Here is a 23,668-nt window from a genome sequence, read left to right as displayed (position 1 = left end):
CCCATGGGCTATTCATGAAAAGAGGTTCTATATTTAAACGAGCTTTGGAAACTCTGCAGACTAGTCCCCTCTTGAGATTTATAAAGGACATCAGCACCTTGAAGACTCTGAGAAGTTCTGCAGTAAAGAAGCCTCAATTCTGTTTCACCCAGTGTTTCCCAAAACTATTTGCAGGGAGTCCCTGGGTGGCAAAAATGGTTAAGCTCTGGGCTATTACCCAAAAGGTTGATGGTTAGAACCTACCCAGAGGCATCTCGGAAGAAAGGCCTGGTGATGCTTCCCAAAGGTCACAGCTGTGGAGGGGAGGGAGTTCTACTGTGAAACGCATAGGTTCACCATGAGTTGGAATCAACTTGACATCAACTGGTATCCTGGAAGGAACCCTGAAACAAAAAAAGGATATTAGTTAAAAACTGAGAATATCTAAAACTATTTAACCTACTACTATGAATTGAATTGTATCCTCCAAAAATGTGTACAGTGTTGGGGTTAGAATCTACTATATATATTTTTAGGGGATACAATTCAATCCATAATAGTAGGGCAAACAGTTTGGGATATTCTCAGTTTTTAACTAATATTTCTGTTCCAGAGTTCCTTCCAGGGCCCCTATACTTGTAGAGGATCCCTGGTGGCATCAGTGGTTAAGCTTTTGGCTGCTAACCAAGAAGTCGGCAGTTCAAATCCACCAGCCACTCCTTGGAAACCCTATGGGGCAGTTCTACTCTGTCCTATAGGGTCGCTATGAGTTGGAATTGACTCAACGGCAACAGGTATACTGGTGGACATACTAATCCCATTTGGGAATAGACCTTTCTTTGTTATGTTAATGGGGCCATACCAGCATACTGTCTGTCTTAAACCAGCCGCTTATGAGGTATAAAAGAAGAGATTAGGCACAGAGAAGCAAGCACAGATGGGGGAAGATAGATGCCACACCACATGAAGATCACCAAGGAACAGAGGAACAAAAGCTAAAAAAAAAAAAAGACAGGAACCTTCCCCCAGAGCCAACACAGAAAGAAAGCCTTCCCCTAGACCTGGTGCTCTGAATTCGAACTTCGAGCCTCCTCAAGCCCATTGCTGTCTACTCGATTCCGACCCATAGCAACCCTATAGGACAGAGTAGAACTGCCTATATAGGGTTTCCAAGGCTGTAAATCTTTACGGAAGCAGACTGCCACATCTTTCTTCCACAGAGCGGCTGGTGGGTTTGAACAACTGACCTTTCTGTTAACAGCTGAGCACTTTAACCACTGTACCACCAGGGCTCCTTTCTAGCCTCCTAAACTGTAAGAAAATAAATTTGTTTGTTAAAGACACTCACTTGTGGCATTTCTGTTATAGCAGCACTAAGAAACTCAGGCACCCTCCGAACTCTTTTCTTTACACAACACTTATCAACAGCTCTAGTAGTAATGTATTAGAAAACTTTTATGAAATTCTGCTACAGACCTGTCATTTAAACCTGTGCAACAAACCTAGCTTTTGTTAGCACCTCACTCACTTCAATTCTTCCTCACCATATGAACTAAACTAAAATTCAGTAAAAAACAGACATCAATCACTCCAAATCCTGAAATGGGCAGACATAGAACAAAGGGCCCTTCTTAGGCTGGATCTCAGAAGTGGGGATAGGAGAGAGGGAGCAGAGATGACTTGTTGGCAGTTCTGAGGAATGACTTAGTCATGAGACTAAATCTTTGGGACAGAGCTCAACAGGCCTCTACCTTTTAAACCAGGTCCCAACTCAAATGAACAGCAAAAATTCTTATGAGTCGGTACCTAACCAGGAAAACAGAAACCATTTTAAGAATTTATAACAGTAGGAATTTAATATAGGGAATTAGCTATATAGGTGATAAAGAAGCTAACACCCAATCAGGTGACAGTGAGGTGACCCAGAGATCAGCAGGAAGCCAATATCACTGTAGATTGGAGAAACAAAGGCAGGAAGTTGTGTCCCTGGAGCCCATGGGCCAGAGCACCCAACACCATCAGAACTATGGTGGAGCTGGAGCCATGAAGGAGAAGGAGACCCTGCCAGAGAAGCCACTAAGGCAGAAAGGCAAGAGGACAAATATCCTGGGTTCCCCTTCTTCCTCCACAAGCCAGTCTCCCACCACTGCCCCTTATTGGCCACATCCAGGCAGAAGCCAGCTGATCCAGGAGCCTGGGACACACAACCTGCAGCAGTCAGCTCGCCAAAAATCAGAGACAGGATCTGAGAGCTCACAGGCCCAGGATCAGCACAGTTCTAACAATCAACATCTCACATCCACTCCGGGCTTTATTTCTTCCCCCCAAAGGCCCCCAAGGCAGGAGAAAAGGAGAAGTGTTGGGAATTTTCCAGCTCCCCCCACCCACCCCAACTGCCCCAGGTTCAGGCAGATCACTCCTCTGAGCACAGGAGAGGCACCAAAGACAGACCTGTGTGGGAGTAAGCATGCCACTCGGCTAGCCTTGCCATGCCCTGCTGCTGTCCAGAGCTTTGAGCTCAGTGGAAATTTGGGATGGTTTTAAAACCCAGCAAGATCAAGGCAGAGGGCACCTGAAATCTTACCACACTTGAACCCTGAATTCCTGCTACTCAGTACCAGGCAAGGTCATGCCAAACTTCATCAGTAAAAAATAAATAGTCTCAAATGTTCACCAAAACAATGTAAGCAGTGAAATGCAGGGAAGGGCCAAGGTGGCTAATATATGTCCAATTGCCCAGGAAATAGATTCTGAGATGGAGATTTCATGTAGGGAATCTTTAAGGGACCTGTCAGGGGGTTAGAGAAACAGAAGTGGGCAGAGGAAGAATTTGAACAGTGATGTAGCCCCAACAAAGGCCTCAGTCAATCCCATGGGGATCTCTGGGGCTTAGATGGAACTACAGAGAAGGCTTGAATTGAGGCAAGAAGGCCACAGGTGTGTACCCTTGCACAACTGGTTATTGGATGTGGGCTGCCCCAGAGAGGAGGCATAACCTTGGATGAGGCAATTGTCTTCAGCCAAAGGCAGTTCCCAGAGAGGGAACTCCCAGAAGCTGGAGGAATGAGTGCCTCCACCCTAAAGAAGGAATCTGGGCACCACACCACAGTGCCCACTACAGTTGCACAGGACCAAAAGAGTTTTCCAGAGAAAGGGGGCCCAAGACTGGGGGAGACACTTTGGGGGCTAACTTTGCTTTATGTTTTTATTGTTCTTATTGTTTTATTTATACGACCCACGCAAATTAAAGAGAGGGAGTAAGGGCCCCTGCATGATGGACTACACAAGGACTGAAGCCCAGCACGTGAGCCGAGGATTTTCCCATCACCTATGACGTTGGCAAGACCTGAAAGTTCATCTTTTTATGTAAAGAAAACAAAGTGCTCTGATAAAAAAAAAAAAAAAAGTGGGTTCATAAGCCAATTACATGCTGCAAGGGTCCTACCAAAATCAGATAATTTGGATTTGAGAATTGCTAGACAGAAGACCTTTTAAGCAGTAATTAGCCAGCAAAACCAGCCGTTTGTTGTAGAAATTCCTGGTTTATTAAAATAAAACCATGTCAGTAGCTTCTGGGGAACTGCTGATCTTTCCTTTCCTTTGGAGGTGAGGGGACAGGCATCCAGCTCACCCAGAAGCCAGAGCCAGCATTTTGATAGAAATTAACACAATGAGTGGGTCAGAGCATATCACTTTTCTATCTCTGATCAGTCAAGAGATGGTCCCACCAAGCGCCTCTCTTGACTTGTAGCAAAAGCTGAACTAGCTTGACCCAGTACAATGGTCGTATATGAAGAAACCATAGTTTTTAGAACACACAGTTCTTTCCATAGGTATATTTTTCTGGCCGGACTATATTTGGGGATGACGTTGTCCTGTGAAAACCTAAGTCGGTCATCACTCCCAAACCACCCCTTCCCCAGTCACTTGGTCAGGACGCCAGTCAGGCCAGCCACAATCCAGCAGTGAGAAAGGAAATTGTTCACGTGTAAACAGAGAGATGCCATTTCCCCGATAAAGCAGGCTGCCAGCAGCACATGGGAGGAAAATCGCCTCGTTAGAAATACTGTTGACATTGGCATTGTATTTGAAATTTGAACTTTGCAGACCAAGCCTAGGAATCCTCTGCATTAAAGGAAGGAGCCCTGGTGGCGCAGGCGTTAAGCGCTTGGCTGCTAACCAAAAGGTCGGCAGCTTGAACCCACCATCAGCTCTTCAGGAGAAAAGACCTGGCAATCTGCTCCCATGGGGCATTTCTAATCTGTCACACGGGGTCGCTATGAGTCGGAATCAACTCGCCTGCACGCAGAAAGCATTAAAGGAAGTGACCCTCCTGATGGCAAGCATGAGGCTTGATTGTCATAGGAAGCAGAGAAAAGCCACAACACAAGAAAAAGATCATGAGCTCTTTCAGCAGTCTGTTCCCTGAGCACCCATCATGTGCTAGGCGTTGGAAATATAACTGTTAACAAAGAGATGTGGCCCCACCCTGATGAAGCTTACAGGCCAGTGTGACAAAGACTAAAAACAAAATGTTGCCTTCAAGCCAACACCGACTCATGGAGACCCCGTGGGCTACCGAGCAGAACTGAATTCCACAGGGTTTTCTTGGCTGTAATCTTTATAGAGGTGGATCACCAAGCCTTTCTTCCACAGCACTATTGGGCAGGCTCACTGTCAATCTTCCGATGAGTAGTTGAGCACAAACCATTTGCACTGCCCAGGGACCTAACAGAGACTAGAAAAACTAATATCACAAATAAAGGTAAAATGACAACTGTAATAAGTGCTGCAAAGAAAAGGAATACCACTGACTTTGAGAGCTTATAACAGCAGACTCGACCCAATCTGGAGAGTCAGCAACCAGGATAGAGACGCTCCCATTAGTTAAGGGCTTCGTCTGTCACCGAAAGGAAGACCTGGAAGCTAATACCAGGTCGAACTGTGCAACATTTGGTTATTTTTTACGTTTATATGATCACATATTTTTATATTTATTTTTTATGTACACATGTAGGTTTGCGTGTATATATTTATATAAATATACATACATACACAATGCACATATGCTTGAGTTGACCGGGTAGGAAGCTGTGCGTAGTTCTTACCCCAGAGCAGATCATGCTGTTCTCAATAATCCTGTTGTTGGCTTTATCCAGAAATCCTGGTGGCGTAGTGGCTACGTGCTACAGCTGCTAACCAAAGGGTCGGCAGTTCGAATCTGCCAGGCGCTCCTTGGAAACTCTATGGGTCAGTTCTACTGTCTTATAGGGTTGCTATGAGTCAGAATTGACTCGACGGCAATGGGTTTGGTTTTTTTTTTTTTACATTATCCATAGCAAGCCTGTTTGGATACTGTTTAAGATCATAGGTATCCAGAGAGAGCAGGTAAGAGCCCTCATCCAAAACAGGACCTTTAGCCAGGATGCTATGTGTTGTCCCTGCTTTGGTGGGTGTATATGAGTTTGGGCAGGTGTGTGCCTGCAGTGTGCCTGTGAACGAGGCCATGAGGGCATGCGAGGGTCTCTGTGTACCTCATGGTGCGTGGGTTTGTGCACCTGTGTGTGTCAGCACCCCCCCGCGTGGACACTCGTGTGTATGTGCCTCTGCTCTGTGCTCTGCCGGGTACGGGGAGAGGAGCACCTCATTTTCCTGGGCTAGCAGTTTTGTGGCTCAGTCCCTCCGGGAATCAGGCACTTGCTGCACGTCCTGGTGTTCCTTACAGCCGTTTTGCCTGCAGCGGTCACACAGTTGAAAAATCTGGGTCCATGTGACTGTGCAGAGACTCTGCAAAGGCAAACAAGTAGGACTCATGGCCGTTTTGCAATTCCTGCTCATTAGACATGTCTGGGGCCTCACGCGTGAGCTCTGAGGATAAATAAGTATAAATATTATATTTGCCTCCGGGTTATCTTTAAAAATGTATTTCTCTCTCCCTCTACCTGCCCCCCTGCCTCCAGCCCCCACCAACAACTGTCAGTGCTTCCTGAAAGCTCCTGGGTATCAGAAGTGCCATATTGAGAGTCTAGGGGTCTTGGCAAGTTGTTTGCTACCCTTGGGCTGACCGTTGTCACCCAGGCCATGGCGTGGCCAGAGGCAGCAGGGTACCCAGCGAGCTTCTTGGTGCCCCTGGAGTGGGGAGGAGGGAAAGGAACGTTCCCTGTGGTGCTGAGAGTCTGAGCCTCCCAGCAGCGTCACACGAAGAGAAGGCACAGGGCTTCCTCCTCACCAGCTGGGCTAGGTGGGCACGGCCGGGGCCACAGAGGACCAGGGTCGGAGCCAGAGCCGAGGCCTCTGTGTGTCACCCTCAGCTGGCATGATGCCACCTCCCAGAAGGGACTAAGTAAGGCCCCCATATCTGGACCAAAGGGGTCCAGGCACCTCCAACTGATGTTTTGCTTGGTTTTGAGAAAGCAAACCCAACTCAAACTGACTCAATGAGAAGGAGGGGTTTTGAGGAAGGGTCCCCCTCCTACTAAGATAGACTGAATCAGTGGTGTTTTCATGGGTGGGATCAGGGACTGGTCATTTTAGAACACCCCCCAAGGGCTTCTGTGTTCAGCAGAGTTGAAAAGTGAGAAGAGAATGGATTGCTATCAGCCTGAGAATCTGCACGGCTGCAGAGCACTTTCTGGGAATGCCCTCCCTCCTCTCCAGGGCTATAGAAAAGTGTGGGCTCTCTCTGTCCAAGACAGCCCTTTGGTGGTCGAAAGAACCCTGTGAAGAGACCAAGCATCCCCGGGTAGTGAAGCACAGCTGCTCTGCATCTATTACCTGCCCTCAGGGTCCGGTCCTTTGGCTCACCTGGCTCCCTCTGGTATGAGCAGAGACCATGGGCAACACCAACCCTGGAAGACAGAATCTGGACAGTAAGATGAAAAGAAATCAGTGATAGAAGATCCCTAGAAATTGCCCAGTCCAGTCCCCTCATTATTATACATGGGGAAGAGCAGACATAGAAGAGGTGTTGTAAATGGATTTAGTCCCTGTGTCTCAGTCCCAAATGCCCAAGAGAAAGAACCTGATTGGTCAGGTCAGGCTAGGTGTTTATCTCTGATAGAATCATTTGTGATCAAGAATGAAGGTCATAAACCTCAAACCAAAAATATCCCCTGAAGTCTTCTTAAAACCAAACAATAGTTCGGCATAACTAGTAAAAAAAAGGTCTGCCTTGAACATTATGCTCTTTTAAGAACTATCTATATGGGATCAAATTCACAACGGCAACTCAAAAGATTAGAGAGGAACTTTAGGGTCAGCAAATTTATGTCAATAGGGGAGGAATAACTGAGAAAAGGAAGGTGAGAATGGCTACACAACTGGAAGAATGTAATCAGTGTCACTAAACGGTGCACGTAGGAACTTGAATTGGTATATGTTTTGCTGTGTATATTCTCAACAACATCAACAAAATAAAAGACATTTGAATCTCTCATACTACCTAGCACTGTATGAGATTGGGGTGGGGGAGTTCCCTAAGAAAGGATTGTGGGAAATAGTGTCACTTGCAAGGTGTCTCTCAGTTCACTTATTGTATCTTGGCTTTTTTCTCAAGCTCCACATGATGGCAAGATGGCTGCAGCAGCTCCAGCCACTACATCCTCTCAGATGTAAGTACAGCGAAAGACAACCAGGCTCTTTGCTGGTAGCTCCTCCAGAAGACCTGAGATTCACTCTGAACCAACCTGCAATGAAGACCGAAAGATGCTTTGATTGGGTAGGTGTGGATCATAGACTGCACCCGTGGAATCTGGAGCTGTTTCCAGAAGGGTGAATGGATGTTGGTGTGTTGGGGTGTGTGTGTGTGTGTGTGTATTGAGGGAGGGGCAAGAAGGATAAATATTTAATGTTCACCACACTCACCAAGGAAAACCTGGTGGCATATTGGTTAAGAGTTCAGCTGCTAAGCCAAAGTTCAGCAGTTCAAATCTACCAGGTGCTCCTTGGAAACCCTACAGAGCAATTCTACACTGTCCTACGGGGTCACTATGAGTCGGAATCAACTCATTGGCAATGGGTTTTTTGGTTTTATACTCACCAAATACCAGTGAGTGAAATCTCAAGAAGGAGAAGAAGACATTCTGAGCTGTGGATATTGCATCCTGGTCAGCGGAAGGCACAGCCCTTGGTAAACAAGAAGTGGCCATTTCCTTAACTTGTTGGTCTTTGTCAATCTTCTGAGTCTGCTCTTCTCCAGGCTTAATAGTTCTAGGTGCTTCTACCCTTCCTCATGGACCACGGGTACATAATCACCTGTGTCACACTGGACCATGGTTACCAGGCTGTGTCCTGCCCCTATAAGGGGCAGCTGCCAGTCATGCTGTCCTGGGCCCCTCTTCAACACTAATTAGGACAGCAATAATAACATCTCTAGAAACCCATGCTGTCCAGTCAAGGCCACTTGGGGTAGACTGGTGGCAAACCCCTATTTTCCCAAAACCTACCTTATCCTTTGTACCTCTGGCTCTTTCTCTTTCCCTTTCCCTCAAGGTCCTATGTCTATTTGCACTTCCACCCAGGACAGATTGTCACTGCCCTCTGATGAGGCTGATTAGAATGCTTGTCTCGTTAAGAGTGACTGTTGTGTTGCATGAAACAAATAGGTGTCCTCAGCCCCAGAATGGCTGTAAGCTCATCTGCCTGGTGGAAGCAGCCATTTTGGAGGGAGTGGAGAGAAGTGGGCATCAGAAACTCCAAACCCTGGATGGTCCTCACAGCCATTCGTCAGGAACTGATATTTCCTTCACTCCTGGCCCAGGGCCAGTGGAGTTGGTGGCTTATTTCAGCTGCATTACAGTTTGAGTCCATATGCAAATCAGAGAGCAGTGTCTATAAATAAGATATTATAGTTAAATCAATATCGATTATTAGGAGTTAGTGTTATATTTAGAGCCATAAAACTGAATAAATATTATGGTAAAAGTGTCCTAAATCTCATGGGCAAAATCACTGAGCAACACAGAGACACAGGCCTTGGATTGATGGAGCTGTGACCCCATTTCCCCACTCCCTAAGAGGGACTGTCAAGCAAATGGCTGACCCTAGTGGAGGTAGGAATATACCTGTTACACTCATTACCATCACATTGATTTCAACTCATAGTGACCCTATAGGACAGAGCAGAACTGCCCCATAGGATTCCCAAGGCTGTAAATCTTTTCAGAAACAGACTGCCACATCTTTCTTCCACAGAGCAGCTGGTGGGTTCAAACTGCCAGCCTTTCAGTTAGCAGCCCAGTGCTTAACCACTGCACCACCAGGGCTCCTTGTGGATAGGGATGTTATAGTTGTTCGGTGCAGTCAAGTTGGTTCCAACTCATAGAGACCCTATGTACAATAGTATGAAACTGTGCAGTGCTGCACCATGCTCACAATCATTGCTATTTGAGCCCATTGTTGCAGCCACTGTGTCAGCCCATCTTGTCGAGGGTCCTCCTTTTTTTTGCTGACCCTCTACTTTACCAAGCACGATGTCTTTCTCCGGGGATTGATCACTCCTGACAACATGTCCAAAGTACATGAGATGAAGTCTCGCCATCCTCACTTCCAAGGAGCACTCTGGCTGTATTCTTCCAAGTCAGACTTGTTTGTTCTTCTGGCAGTCAACGGTATATTCAATATTCTTCACCAACACTATAATTCAAACGCATCAATTCTTCTTCAGTCTTCCTTATTCATTGTCCAGCTTTCACAAGCGTATGAGGTGACTGAAAATATCATGGCTTGGGTCAGGTGCACCTTAGACCTCAAGTGACATCTTTGCTTTTCAACAGTTTAAAGAGGTCTTTTGCAGCAGATTTGCCCAATGCAATATGTCGTTTGATTTCTTGACTGCTGCTTCCTTGGGTGTTGATTGTGAATACAAGTAAAATGAAATGCTTGACAACATCAATCTTTTCCCCATTATCATGATGTTGCTTATTGGTTCAATTGTGAGGATTTTTGTTTTCTTTATGTTGAGGTATAATCCATACTGAAGGCTGTAGTCTTTGATCTTCATCAGTAAGTACTTCAAGTACTCTTCCCTCTCAGTAAGCAAGGTTGTGTCATCTGCATATTACAGGTTGTTAATGAGTCTTCCTCCAATCTTGATGCCACATTTTTCTTCATATATTCTAGCTTCTTGGATTATTTGCTCAACATACAGATTGAATAAGTATGGTGAAAGGATACAGCCAGTCCTGATGCACACCTTTCTTGATTTTAAGCCACGCAATATTCCCTTGCTCTGTTCACATGACTGCCTCTTGGTCTATGTACAGGTTGCTCGTGAGTACAACTAAGTGTTCTGGAATTTCCATTCTTTGCAATGTTATCTATAATTTATTATGATCCACACAGTCAAATGCCTTTGCATAGTCAATAAAACACAGGTAAATATCTTTCTGGTATTCTGCACTTTCAGCCAAGATCTATCTGACATCAGCAATGATATCCCTGATTCCACGTCCTCTTCTGAATCCGTACTGAACTTCTGGCAGTTTCCTGTCAATGTATTGCTGCAATTGCAGGTTGTTAATGATTCTTCCTCCAATCTTGATGCCACATTTTTCTTCATATATTCCAGCTTCTTGAGTTATTTGCTCAGCATACAAATTGAATAAGTACGGTGAAAGAATACAACCTTGATGCTCACCTTTCCTAATTTTAAACCACAAAGTATCCCCTTGTTCTGTTTGAATGACTGCCTCTTGGTCTATGTACAGGTTCCTCAGGAGCACAGTTAAGTGTTCTGGAAGTCCCATTCTTTGCAATGTTCTCCATAATTTGCTACGATCCACAATATGCCTTTGCATAGTCAATAAAACACAGATAAACAACTTTCTGGTATTCTTTGCTTTCAGCCAAGATCTATCTGACATCAGCAATGATATGCCTTGTTCCATGTCCTCTTCTGAATCCATATTGAACTTGCAGCAGTTCCCTGTCAATGTACTGCTGCAACCATTTTTGAATGATCTTCAGCAAAATTTTACTTGTGTGTGATATTAGTGATATTATTCAATAATTTCTACACTCTGTTGAATCACCTTTCTTGGGAATGGGCACAAATACGGATCTCTTCCAGTCGGTTGGACAGGTAGCTGGGGGAGAGGGAGAGGGATAGGGAAGGGTAATTTGGGAACTATGTAGATTTCCTCCACCCACTTCTCAGCCACATTCTTGGCTTAACTCAGGATTTGAAAATGTGTTGAATACACAGTCAGTACCCAGGTTAAAAGGCGATCTGTCCCTAAGTATGCCTTTAAGTTGAATTTGTAGATTAGTCAGAACAGGTTCGTACAGCTCTTATTCAGCATCAGTCAAATGTTTGTCTTAGTGTATGGTATATATTTTACCTTTCTATGCATGTAAACCACTATGCCACCAGGGTTTTAAAGGAAACCCTGGTGGCGTAGTGGTTAAGTGCTACGGCTGCTAACCAAGAGGTCAGCAGTTCAAATCCGCCAGGCGCTCCTTGGAAACTCTATGGGGCAGTTCTGCTCTGACCTATAGGGTCGCTATGAGCCGGAATTGACTCGACAGCAGTGGGTTCGGTTCGGTTCAGTTATGCATGTAAAATACTTAAACACTTCCAAATACACTGAAACATCTTAAATAATAATTTAAGTAATAATAATAAGTACTTATATTACATATTATAATACAGTAATAATAAAAGTAACTACATAAGGTACTGTACTGAAGAAAGAGAGAGAAAATCTCTGGGTGTCTACAGAGTGTAGGTATTAAAAAAAAAAAAAAAAGTTGCTATAGAGTCAATTCTGACTCTTAGTGGCCCTGTAGGACAGAGTAGTAGTAAGATTTCCAAGGAGCAACTGGTAGATTTGAATTCCCATCCTTTTGGTTAGCAGCCAAGCTCTTAACTATTGCACCACCAGGGCTCTGTAGAGATATACAGTACTATAAAAAAATAATAATAATAATAAAGAAACGGTTCTTAAAACAGTTTAGACAGGAAAAAAAAAGATCATGATTAAAGGTTAACATTCTCCTTCCATGGATGTCTTACATACTGGAAGGGGCATTCATGAGGTAACATGGTAACATTAATAATTAGATGATGCTGGAGAAGATGACGGGGAGATGGCTCCTGCTGAAAATGATGAGTCTGGTTCAGTTCATCCCAAGGATCAGCAATATTTTTATGGCATCATAGATGTTATAATTCCTCCAGAACTCCCTTAAGCTCATCACGTCATGTTGGGAGGCCCTGACTGCTTATGAGAAGGTAAGTAACAGGTCTTAAAGGAGGCTATGACTTCAGTGGCTGAAGTATTGAGGTGGTGTTGGGGTGTAAAAATACGACCTTTACATTGGGGTGAAGGTCTAAAGTGCTTGGATATTCAGGTGCGTTGTCAAGCACAAGGAGAATCTTAAAAGGAATTTTTTTTTGTCCAAGCATCAGCCGGGAAAAAATGGTTTAAGAACCAATCTTCGAAGATGGCAATTGTAACCAAAGCCTTTGCATTTGCCTTCCAAATAACGGGAAGAAATGCCTTAATGATATGGTGAAGTGCCCTCGGATTTAAGGAGCAAGACACAAGCAAAGGCTTGAGCTTGAAATTCCGGATGCCTTACCCCCAAGCAATAACATCAGCCTACCTTTCAATGCCTTATTGTTGTTAGGTGCCGTGGAGTCAGTTTTGACTCATAGCGACCCCATGTACAACAGAACGAAACACTGCCCTGTCCTGCGCCATCCTCACAATTGTTGTTATGCTTGAGCCCGCTTTTGCAGCCACTGCGTCAATCCATATCCTTGAGGGTCTTCCTCTTTTTCACTGACCCTCTACTTTACCAAGCATGATGCTCTTTTCCAGGGGCTGGTCCCTCCTGATAACATGTCCAAAATACGTGAGACGAAATGTCGCCATCCTTGTTTCTAAGGAGCATCCTGGCTCTGTACTTCTTCCAAGACAGATTTGTTCGTTCTCCTGGCAGTCCAGGTATATTCAATATTCTTCACCAACACCATAATTCAAAGGCATCAATTCTTCCTCGGTCTTCCTTATTCATTGTCCAGCTTTCACATGCATATGATGTTATTGAAAACACTATGGCTTGGGTCATGGATACCTTATGCCCTGGTGCATTTTCTCCCTCTTTTGAAATGTAGGTACTTTTAGGCATTTTTTTCCAAAATGAGCCGGTCTCGTCCACATTAAGTATTTGATCTGGCAAATAAAGGTAATCAAAATTATGCTTCTGCTTCACCTCCTCAGTCCTGTCTTTGGAACTCTTACAGCACTTGTTTTATCCTGCCTGGTAGTATAGTCATTTTTTACATGACACAGAACTGGGGTTCTGTCAAACACCATAGTAACAGAAGTTTGCTAAGTGAGTGAATAAATAAATAAATGAACATGCCCATATATGAGAATAGGTACAACATACTTTTGTGGAGTCCTGGTGGCGAAGAGCTATGGCTGCAAACCAAAGGTCAGCATTTAGAATCCACCAGCCACACCTTGGAAACCCTATGGGGCAGTTCTACTCTGTCCTATACGGTCGCTATGAGTCAGCATCAACTTGATGGCAGTGGGTTTGGGTTTTTTGTTTTGTTTTTATGTAACATACTCTGTGCTCAACCATCAACTGATTACCCAATGTTAGTATTTAGTGGAAATGAAAAGTCAGAAGCATGTCCATCTTCTGCAGATGTAAACAGTGAAGTATTCCTAGTCTGTTGGGAACACATGAATTGTAGGTGTTTCCTAGTGGCTTGTAACCTGGCTATTGTTAGAGCCCAGCTATCCCCCAGGTCCCTCTGTGATTCTACATTAGGCATCACAAAGTGGCCACCCACAGGCCAAATGCATCCTGGAGATTTGTTTGGCACAGCCTGGTGTTTTTTTTTAATTGACTTTGTTGCCAGCATTTAAAAGTCAGAAGATTTCACATAAAATTCCAAATTTCTGACTCCACTTGAAAACTCAGAAGATCTGGCAGCACCGGGTTTGACTTCTCACAGGTCAGCAATCGCCTGGAGCTACGCAGTGACTACCCCGCTGCCTTCAGAGAAACATGTGCTCCTGAGCTGAGGACAGGCCCCACAAGGCCCCTTCGCTCATTACCTGCCTGGACCCTGAAAATAGCACTACCCTTGGTCTCTGTTCATTACAGTTGGTCATTAAGGATAGAAAGATGACAGGACATGGGGCACAAAAGGGTAACAGCCCCTGTGAGCCTGAGGGTTTCCAGAGTATCATAGTAAGGAAAAGGTATTCTTAGGCGGTTCTGGAAAACTGCCCTCCCCCACTCCACCTCCACCTCCCCCCATGGAGGCCTCACCTGCTTCTGTAGAATTAAAACTAATAGCTCCTGTTCTCTCTTTTAGCTTCTAGAGTCACAAGTTTGCCCTTCCTAGTAGGCCGAGAGGAAATTTCTGACACCCTAAGTCTCCTAAGCCCAAAACAGGAGCCAGGAGTAAGGGACAGGCCTTTCCATTCTGACACATGGTGATGTAAGGCACAGCCCAGTGGGATAGACAAGATCAGCCACAGTCTACAATGAGGATTCCCTGGGCGGTACAAATGGCTAACACGCTCGGCTGCTAACCCAAAGGCTGGTGGTGAGAGTCCACCCAGAGGTACCTCAGAAGAAAAGCCTGGCAATCTACTTCCAAAAAATCAGCTGTGGAGTTCCACTTTGACACACATGGGTTGCCATGAGTCAGAGCTGACTTGAAGACAACTGATAACTGGCAGTGGACAACGAGGAAAGCAAAGCCCAGAGAGGTGAAATGAGTTATCCAAGGTTGCACAGTTTAAAAGTAGTTCATCTGCAACAAAGTTCTAACTCAAAAAGAAAGACCAGGCTTGCTGGCCCGACAGAGACTGGAGAAACCCTGAGAGTATGGACCCCAGACACCCTTTCAGCTCATTAATGAGGCCACTCCTGAGGTTCACCCTTCAGCCAAAGATTGAACAGGCCCAAGGAACAAAACAAGACTAAAGGGGCGCACCAGCCCTGGGCCAGGGACTGGAAGGTAGGAGGGAACAGGACAGCTGGTAATAGGGAACCCAGGGTTGGGAAGGGAGAGTGTTGACACATCATGGAATTGTTAACCAATGTCATACAACAATGTGTGTACTACTTGATGAGAAACAAGTTTGTTCTGTAAACCTTCACCCAAAGTTCAATTAAAAAAAAAAAAATCTGGAAAAAAAAAAAGAACATAAACCTCAAAATAAATAAATAAAAATAGTGCATTTGGGACTCCTGCCCTGGTGCTCTGATTCCAAGCCCACTGCGCTTTCCACTGTCTGGAGGCATCCGTTGCTCAGCCATGCTGGGGTGGAGTCCAAACTAGAGGGCCTCCTCAGCCGTCATGCCACATGAGGGGCATCACCTAGCTGCCACCACTGGCCCACCTAAGATGGAGCAAAAGGGATGAGGGCTGATGGTTCTCCAGCCGGACCTCTGTAAGGACAAGGAGCAACTGGGGTGGGAGGATGACCCGGCCCCCTCCCTTATGGCTCAGTTCAGAATCAGGGCCCACCCAAGGGCCCAATCATAGGCCAGGCTGCCTCCAGGCAAGAAGGGTGTGACCTCAACCCCTCTCTGTGCCAACCAGTTAGAACTGAATGGGTCTGGATTCAAATCAGCATGTCATGGGGATGAGAAGATGGAATTCTTGTTAAGGGACTTCCCTTCAGCACAGAGAGGGAGGAGGGGTAAGGTCTTAAAGACACCAATCTTGCTTCCTCTTACCCCACTCCCTCCACTCCCTCACCCCTCTTCTCACCCTACTCCAACACTCCCCGCAACATCCAAGCCCTCAGCAAGCCTGATGACTGTACCTCCAAAATAATTCCTAGCTCCTAATTCCATCATGTCTCTCCTGTCCACTTCCACCACCCTCACCCTAACCATGCCATTGCAATGGCCTCCTAACTGGTCTCTCTGCCACCACACTTGACTTCATGCCACCATTGTCAATACAGCATCCAAAGTGAGCTTTCTAAAATGTCAGTCAGAGCTCATCTACTTAAAACCCTCCCAGAGGGGCACAGGGAGAGGCAGCCATTGGTTAGGAAGCAGTGAAGGCTTTTTTACGGTGATGAAAAATTTGGCAAGGATTATGGCTAGTGGTTGGACAATATGGTTAATGGGATTGATATCACTAAATTGCGCACCTAAAAATGTTGCGTTGGCAAGTAGTGTGTTATATATATTTTTACAATAAAAAAGGAATATTTTTTAATAATTTTTTATTGTGATTTAGGTGAACCTTTACAGAGCAGAGCAGATTAGTTTCTCACTAAACAGTTAATACACAAATTTTTTTTGACATTCGTTGTCAACCCCACAATGTGTCAACACTCTCCCCTTCTCCACCCCAGTTTCCCTGTTTCCATTTGTCCAGTTTTCCTGTCCCTTCCTGCCTTCTTGTCTTTGTTTTTGGGCTGGTGTACCCATTAGCCTATGCGTGATTGATCTATGAAGCACATCCCTCATGTGTATTATTATCGGCCTTATACCAAACCTATTGCCATCAAGTCGATTCCAACTCATAGTAACACTGTAAGACAAAGTAGAACTGCCCCATAGGGTTTCCAAAGAGCGCCTGGTGGATTCAAACTGTCAACCTTTTGATCGGCAGCCGTGGTTCTTAACAGCAATGCCACCAGAGTTTCCATTGCCCCTATAGACCTGTATAAACTTTGACTGAAGAGTGAACCTCAGGAGTGACATTAGTACTGAGTTAAGAGGGTGCCCGATGGCCATACTCTTGGGGTTTCTCCAGTCTTCGTCAGACCAGCAAGTCTGGTCTTCTTTTGTGTGTGTGTGTGTGTGTGTGTGTGTGTGTGTGTGTGAATTTGAATTTTGTTGTACATTTTTCTCCTGCTCTGCCTGGAACCTTCTATTGTGACCCCTGCCAGAGCCGTCAGTGGTGGTAACCAGGCACCATCTAGTCATTCTGGGTTAGTCTAGTGGAAGCTGTGGTAGTTGTGGGCCATTAGCCCTTTGGACAAATCTTTTGCTGTCTCTTTGGTCTTCTTCATTCTTCTTCGCTCCAGCCTACTCACAGGCTTTTAAGACCCCAGTCACTACTCACCACAGTCAGATGTAGAACATTCTCTTTATAGACTATGTTATGCCAGTTGAGCTAGATGCCTCTCGAGAAAGAATATATTCTTAAAACTGGCGGGTGGGGAGCGACCTGCCAAAAGCTTTTAATCATCTTTAGAACAGAATCTAAATTCTCCGATCTACAAGATCCCATCCAATAGACTGTGGCTTTTACCTACCTCTTGAAATATATTTCCTACTAGTCTTCACCAAAAGCACTACACACCAGCTACAAAGTCCTCTTGTTTTCTGAACCAAGTCAGGCTTTTTCATATCTCAGGGTCCCCTCACTAGTTGTTCCCTCTGCTTGGAACACTCTTCCACACACATCTTCCAGTAGCTGTTCCTTCCTGTCAGGTTACCTCAGAGACACCTTCCTGAACCCCAATCTACGGAAGTTCTCATTTGGTCACTCTCACGTTACTCAGTTTTATTTTCTTCACAGGACTAACACTATATTAAATTACCCGTTTATGCATTTGCTTTCTTGTTGACTGAGAGTTTCCCATGGGTGTGGATTGAATTGTTGTTGTTGTTAGGTGCCATCAAGTCAGTTCTGACTCATAGCAACCCTACGAACAATAGAACGGAACACTGCCCAGTCCTGCACCATCCTCACAATCATTGTTATGGTTGAGCCCATTGTTGCAGCCGCTGTGTCAATCCATCTCGTTGAGGGTCTTCCTCTTTTTCGCTGGCCCTCTACTTTACCAAGCATGATGTCTTCCTCCAGGGAAGGGATTCCTCCTGATAATATGTCCAAAGTATGTGAGACATAGTCTCATCATCCTTGCTTCTAAGGAGCATTCTGGTTGTACTTCTTCCAAGACAGATTTGTTTGTTCTTTTGGAGGTCCATAGTACATTCGATATTCTTCCCCAACATCACAATTCAAAGGTGTCAATTCTTCCTTACTCATTGTCTAGCTTTCACATGTATATGAAGCGATTGAAAACACCATGGCTTGGGTCAGGTGTACCTTAGCCGTAAAGGTGACACCTTTGCTTTTCAACACTTTAAAGAGGTCTTTTGGGGCCGATTTGCCCAATGCAATGTGTCTTTTAACTTCTTGGCTGCTGCTTCCATGGGTGTTGATTATGGATCCAAGTAAAATGAAATCCTTGACAATTAAATCTTTTCTCCATTTATCAAAATGTCATTTATTGGTCCATTTGTGAGAATTTTTGTTTTCTTAATGTTGAGGCGTAATCTATACTCAAGGCTGTAGTCTTTGATCTTCATCAGTAAGTACTTCAAGTCCTCTTCACTTTCAGCAAGCAAGGTTGTGTCATCTGGGTATCGAAGGTTATTAGTGAGTCTTCCTTCAATCCCGATGCCCCATTCTTCTTCATATAGTCCAGCTTCTGGGATTATTTGTCCTGCATACAGACTGCATAAGTGTGGTGAAAGGATAAAACCACACCTTTTTTGACTTTGAACCGTGCAGTATCCCCTTGTTCTGTTCTAATGACTGCCTCTTGATCTATTTACAGGTTCCTCATGAACACAATGAAGTGTTCTGGAATTCCCATTCTTCACAGTGTTATCCATAATTTTTTATGGTCCACACAGTCGAATGCCTTCGTTACTCGATCAAACACAGGTAAACATCCTTCTGGTATTCTCTGCTTTCAGCCGGGATCCATCGGACATCAGCAATGATATCCCTGGTTCCACGTCCTCTTCTGAATCCAGCTGGAATTTCTGGCCGTTCCCTGTCAATATATTGCTGCAGTTGCTTTCGAGTGATCTTCAGCAAAATTTGACTTGTGTGTGATATTAATGATGGAAACCCTACGGTTCGATAATTTCCACATTGGTTGGATCACCTTTCTTGGGATTAGGCATAAATACGGATCTCTTCTAGTTGGTTGGCCAGGTAACTGTCTTCCAAATTTCTTGGCATAGACATGTGAGCATTTCCAGTGCTGCATCCAGTTGTTGAAACATCTCAGTTGGTATTCCGTCAATTCCTGGAGCCTTGTTTTTTTGCCAACGTCTTCAGTGAAGCTTGGATTTCTTCCTTCAGGACCATCGGTTCCTGACCATATGCCACCTTATGAAATGGTTGAATGTTGACCTGTTCTTTTTAGCGTGGTGACTCTGTGTATTCCTTCCATCTCCTTTTAATGCTTCTTGCGTCGTTTAATATTTTCCTTGGAGAATCCTTCAGTATTGCAACTCGAGGCTTAAATTTTTTCTTCAATTCTTTCAGCTTGAGAAATGCTGAACATGTTCTTTCCTTTTGGTTTTCTATCTCCAGGTCTTTGCACATGTTATTGTTAATACTTTATTTTGTCTTCTCAAGCCACCCTTTGAAATCTTCTGTTCAGCTCTTTTACTTCATTGCTTCTTCTGTTTAGTTCAGCTTCTCAATGTTCAAGAGCAAGTTTGAGTCTCTTCTGACGTCCGTTTTGGTCTTTTCTTTCTTTCCTGTCTTTTTAACGACCTCTTGCTTTCTTCATATATGATGTCCATGATGTCATTTCACAACTGGTCTGGTCTTCAGTCATTCATGTTCAATGCATCAAATCTATTCTTCAGATGGTCTTTAAATTCAGGTGGGATATACTCAAGGTCATACTTTGGCTCTCATGGACTTGTTCTAATTTTCTTCAGTTTTCACCTGACGTTGCATATGAGCAATTGATGGTCTGTTCCACAGTCAGCCCCTGGCCTTGTTCTGACTGATGATATTGAGTTTTTCCATTGTCTCTTTCCACAGATGTAGTCGATTTGATTCCTGTGTATTCCATCCAGTGAGGGCCTCATGTATAGTCACCGCTTATGTTGATAAAAAAAGGTATTAGCAATGAAGAAATTGTTGGTCTTTCAAAATTCTATCATGTGATCTCCAGTGTCGTTCTATCACCAAGGCCATATTTTCCAATTACCAATCCTTCTTCATTGTCTCCAACTTTCATATTCCAAACATCAGTAATTATCAATGCCTCTTGATTGCATGTTAGATCAATTTTAGACTATAGAAGTTGGTAAAAATATCCAATTTCTTCATTTTTGGCCTTAGTGATTGGTGCATAAATTTGAATAATTGTCATATTAACTGGCCTTCCTTGTAGGCGTATGGATATTATTCTATCACAGACAGCATTGTACTTCAGGATAGATCTTGAAATGTTCTTTTTGACAATGAATGCAATGCCATTGTTCTTCAAGTTATCACTCCTGGCATGGTAGACCATATGATTGCCCAATTCAGAATGACTAAGACCAGTCCATTTCAGCGCACTAATGCCTAGGATATTGATGTTTATGTGTTTCATTTTGTTGTTGACAATTTCCAATTTTCCTAAGTTCATACTTTTTATAATCCACATTCCAATTATTAATAGGTGTTTGCAGCTGTTTCTTCTCTTTTTGAGTTTTGCCACATCAGCAAAGGAAGGTCCTGAAAGCTTGACTCCATCCACATCATTAAGGTCAACTCTACTTTGAAGAGGTAACTCTTCCCCCATTGTCTTTGGAGTGGCTTCCAACCTGAGAGGCTCATCTTCTGGCACTATATCAGACAATGTTCCACCGCTATTTATAAGGTTTTCACTGGCTAATTATTTTCAGAAGTAGAGTGCCAGGCCCTTTTTCCTAGTCTGTCTTAGTCTGGAAGTTCAGCTGAAACCTGTTCTCCATGGGTGACCCTGCTGGTATTTGAATACTGGTGGCATAACTTCCAGCATCACAGCAACACACAAGCCCCCACAGTACAACAAACTGACAGATGTGTGGAGGACGGATTGAATTATATCCCCCCAAAATATATGTTGGAATCCTAATACCTATACCTGTGGATGTAATCCTGTTTGAAAATAGGGGTTTCTATAATGTTAATTAGATCATACCCAAATAGGGTAGATTCTCGATCTAATTACTTCTGAGTTATAAGAAGAGCAGATTAGATACAGAGACACATGATCACAAGGGGGAAGACCGATGCCATGTGAAGATCACCAAAAATAAGGAATGCTTGGGATACTGATGAGGAAGGAATTGACATGGTCGAGACCATGATTTGGACTTTTTAGCCTCCAGAACTGTGAGAAAATAAGTTTCTGTTCTGTAAAGCTACCCACTTGTGGTATTTTTATTACAGCAGCACTAGGAAACTGAGACATGCCCTACAAAGGATCTGAGTTCATGAGATCTGGGCCAGTGTCTGTCTTGTTCAATACTATTCACCCCAGTGAGTGACAAATAGTAATACTCAATAAACAGTTGTTGAATTAACTAACTAATTATCCAGCGAGAGATGATAAGGACATCCACTAAGACAGCTGCATCAGGAGTGAAATGGAGAGAATAAATGTGAGAGGTATTTAAGAACCAGAAGCAATGGGGCCAATTCTAAAGAGGAGATGAGATAGCAGAAAACTCAGGCTTAAATGGTTTGTGGGTGGTGAAAAACTTCATCAATTTTGGTAATTTACGAGGATAAGCAGGTTGGGAGGGGATATGAGTTCAGTGCTGGAAAGCTGATTTGAAGAACCTGAGGAATGTCCAGTTGAATACAAATTTTGGAGTTCAAGAAGTACATTTAAGAACCAGGTGGGAATTTGGGAAAATCCTGGGTGAGTCAGTGGTAGGCAGTTGGAACTGTGGAGTTCCTGGGTGGTACAAATGGTTAACACGTTTGGCTGCTAACCATTCTAGACTACCCAAGTTCAAGACCACCCAAATGTGCCCTGAGAGAAAACCCTGTCTATTTACTTTGGAAAAATCAGCTATTAAGAACCCTATGGAGCACAGTTCTACTCTGACATACATGGGGTCTCCATGAATTGGAATCAACTCAACAGCAACTTATAACGGGTAATTGGAGCTGTGACCTGCCCTTGAGTGTGGTAAGAGGAGCACTTGGATGAAACCCAAATTAATGAAACACACAAAGCCAATTCAGGAAGGGATCCTGGGGTAGGAGGTAGAAGAGCCAGGAGAGTGTTGCTATGGAGAAAACATTTCAAGGAGAAGGAAGTGGTCAACAGTTTCAAAGGCAGGAGGATCCTGAAGATATGAACTGGGAAGTACTGGCCTTGCAATTTGAAGATCATTAGGGGCCGCCTTAGAGCACTTTCCATGGAGGGCTCTGGATGGATGCCAGATTAGAGTGGGTTGAGGAATGAATGCGAGGGAAGGAGGTGGAGACACTGATGGAGTAGACATTCATTCAACCAATCCAGCTGTAAATAGGAAAACCAAAGATATGGTAATAGCCAGGGAGGACAAGGAGTCCAAGAAAGATTTTATTTTTAATTTTATTTTAATTGGGAAAGACAAAAATCTCAAACCTTTGATTGTATGCTAGTCTATACTGTAATTAAAATTCTTTCCCAAAAGGCTGTTAACGACCATGCAAATCATTAAATGCAATGTGTTCTAGGTACTCAGCTGCCCGAAAGAAGAAGCCAAGTAACAAATTCCTCCACCAACGTGGGCAAGTAAGAGAAGCAAATGACTGTAAGAAAGAGAAGTTAATAGGTGATGTAGCCAAATGCCATAACACTCAGTGGGGGGTGAGAAGGTGATGCAGGGCTCTGCTTTCATGGTCTTTGAATCCCCCTGCCTGGCTCTGATAAACAGAATCTAAGCAGAACAATGTAATAAGAACAACAAAAGGACACTGCCCCAGAACTGTTATCTGGATTCTACTTCCAGCTTTGTCACCATCTACATGACTCCTCTTTGGGCCTCAGTTTACCCATCTGTACTTTGGAAGTATTAACCTAGACCCTCTCTGAGAACCTGCCTTCTCTGACACTATCTCTGAATCCAGTCTACCTGAATTCAAATCCCAGCTCTGTCATTTTTTACTTGTGTGACTTCTGGTGAGTTACTTAGATTTTCTGTACCTCAGTTTCTTCATCTTAAAAACAGAGTTAATAATAACCCCTACATCATAAGGTTGTTGTGAAGACTAAATGAAGTTTATATATATATATATATATATATATATATATATATATATATGCAGTGCCCTTAGGATAGTACTAGGTACCTAGAAAAGTACTAGGTAGGTATTGGCTAATATTATTATTATGGTACCACTTGGTCCAGGAGAAACCCCCTCAAGCGAGCAGATGGAACATGCTGGCCTCATTTGTAAGAGTGGGAGAGAAGAGATTCTAGAGCAGGGATTGACAAATTTGTTCTGTAAAGGGTCAGATAATAAATATTTTAGGTTTGCGAGACATATGGTTTCAGTCTCAACCAGTCAGCTCTGTCATTGTAGCATGAAAGCAGCCATAGACAGTATGTATACAAATGGACATGGCTATTTCCCAATAAAACTTTATTTATAAAAACAGGAAGTGGCCTGGATATGGTCCATGGGTCATATTTTTTTGTTGTCAGCTGCTGTCAAATAGGTCCCCAACTCATGGCAACCCCATGCACAATGGAACAGAACACTGCATAGCCTGCACCATCCCAGTGATGGGTTGCGCATCAGACCATTGAGATCCATAGAGTTTTCATTGGCTGACTTTTGAAAGTACATCACCAGTCCTTTCTTCCTAATCTGTCTTACTCTGGAAGCTTCGCTGAATCTTGTTCAACATCGTAGTAATTCAGCATTGTAGTAATTTAGCATCATAGTAAT

General features: G+C 43.9%; 1 long non-coding RNA gene across 4 annotated transcripts in view; it reads right to left on the bottom strand.

Moving 5' to 3' along the window:
• The window catches only part of LOC126072925 (uncharacterized), a 72,326-nt gene that overhangs the window by 10,717 nt on the left and 37,941 nt on the right, over nt 1-23,668 (bottom strand). For 3 of the 4 annotated variants that reach the window (XR_007516606.1, XR_007516605.1, XR_007516607.1), the window contains 3 exons: nt 6,754-6,841; nt 5,623-5,766; nt 244-383 (listed from right to left, as the gene is read on the bottom strand). This is a non-coding gene — a long non-coding RNA (uncharacterized LOC126072925). The remainder of the gene's footprint in view (nt 1-243; nt 384-5,622; nt 5,767-6,753; nt 6,842-23,668) is intronic. The other variant, XR_007516608.1, reaches the window with a different exon arrangement.

The sequence above is a fragment of the Elephas maximus genome, chromosome 3 (assembly GCF_024166365.1).
Source record: "Elephas maximus indicus isolate mEleMax1 chromosome 3, mEleMax1 primary haplotype, whole genome shotgun sequence".
NCBI lineage: Eukaryota > Metazoa > Chordata > Mammalia > Proboscidea > Elephantidae > Elephas > Elephas maximus.
Note: the sequence above shows the minus strand (reverse complement) of the source record. Positions and strands in the feature narration are given on the sequence as shown.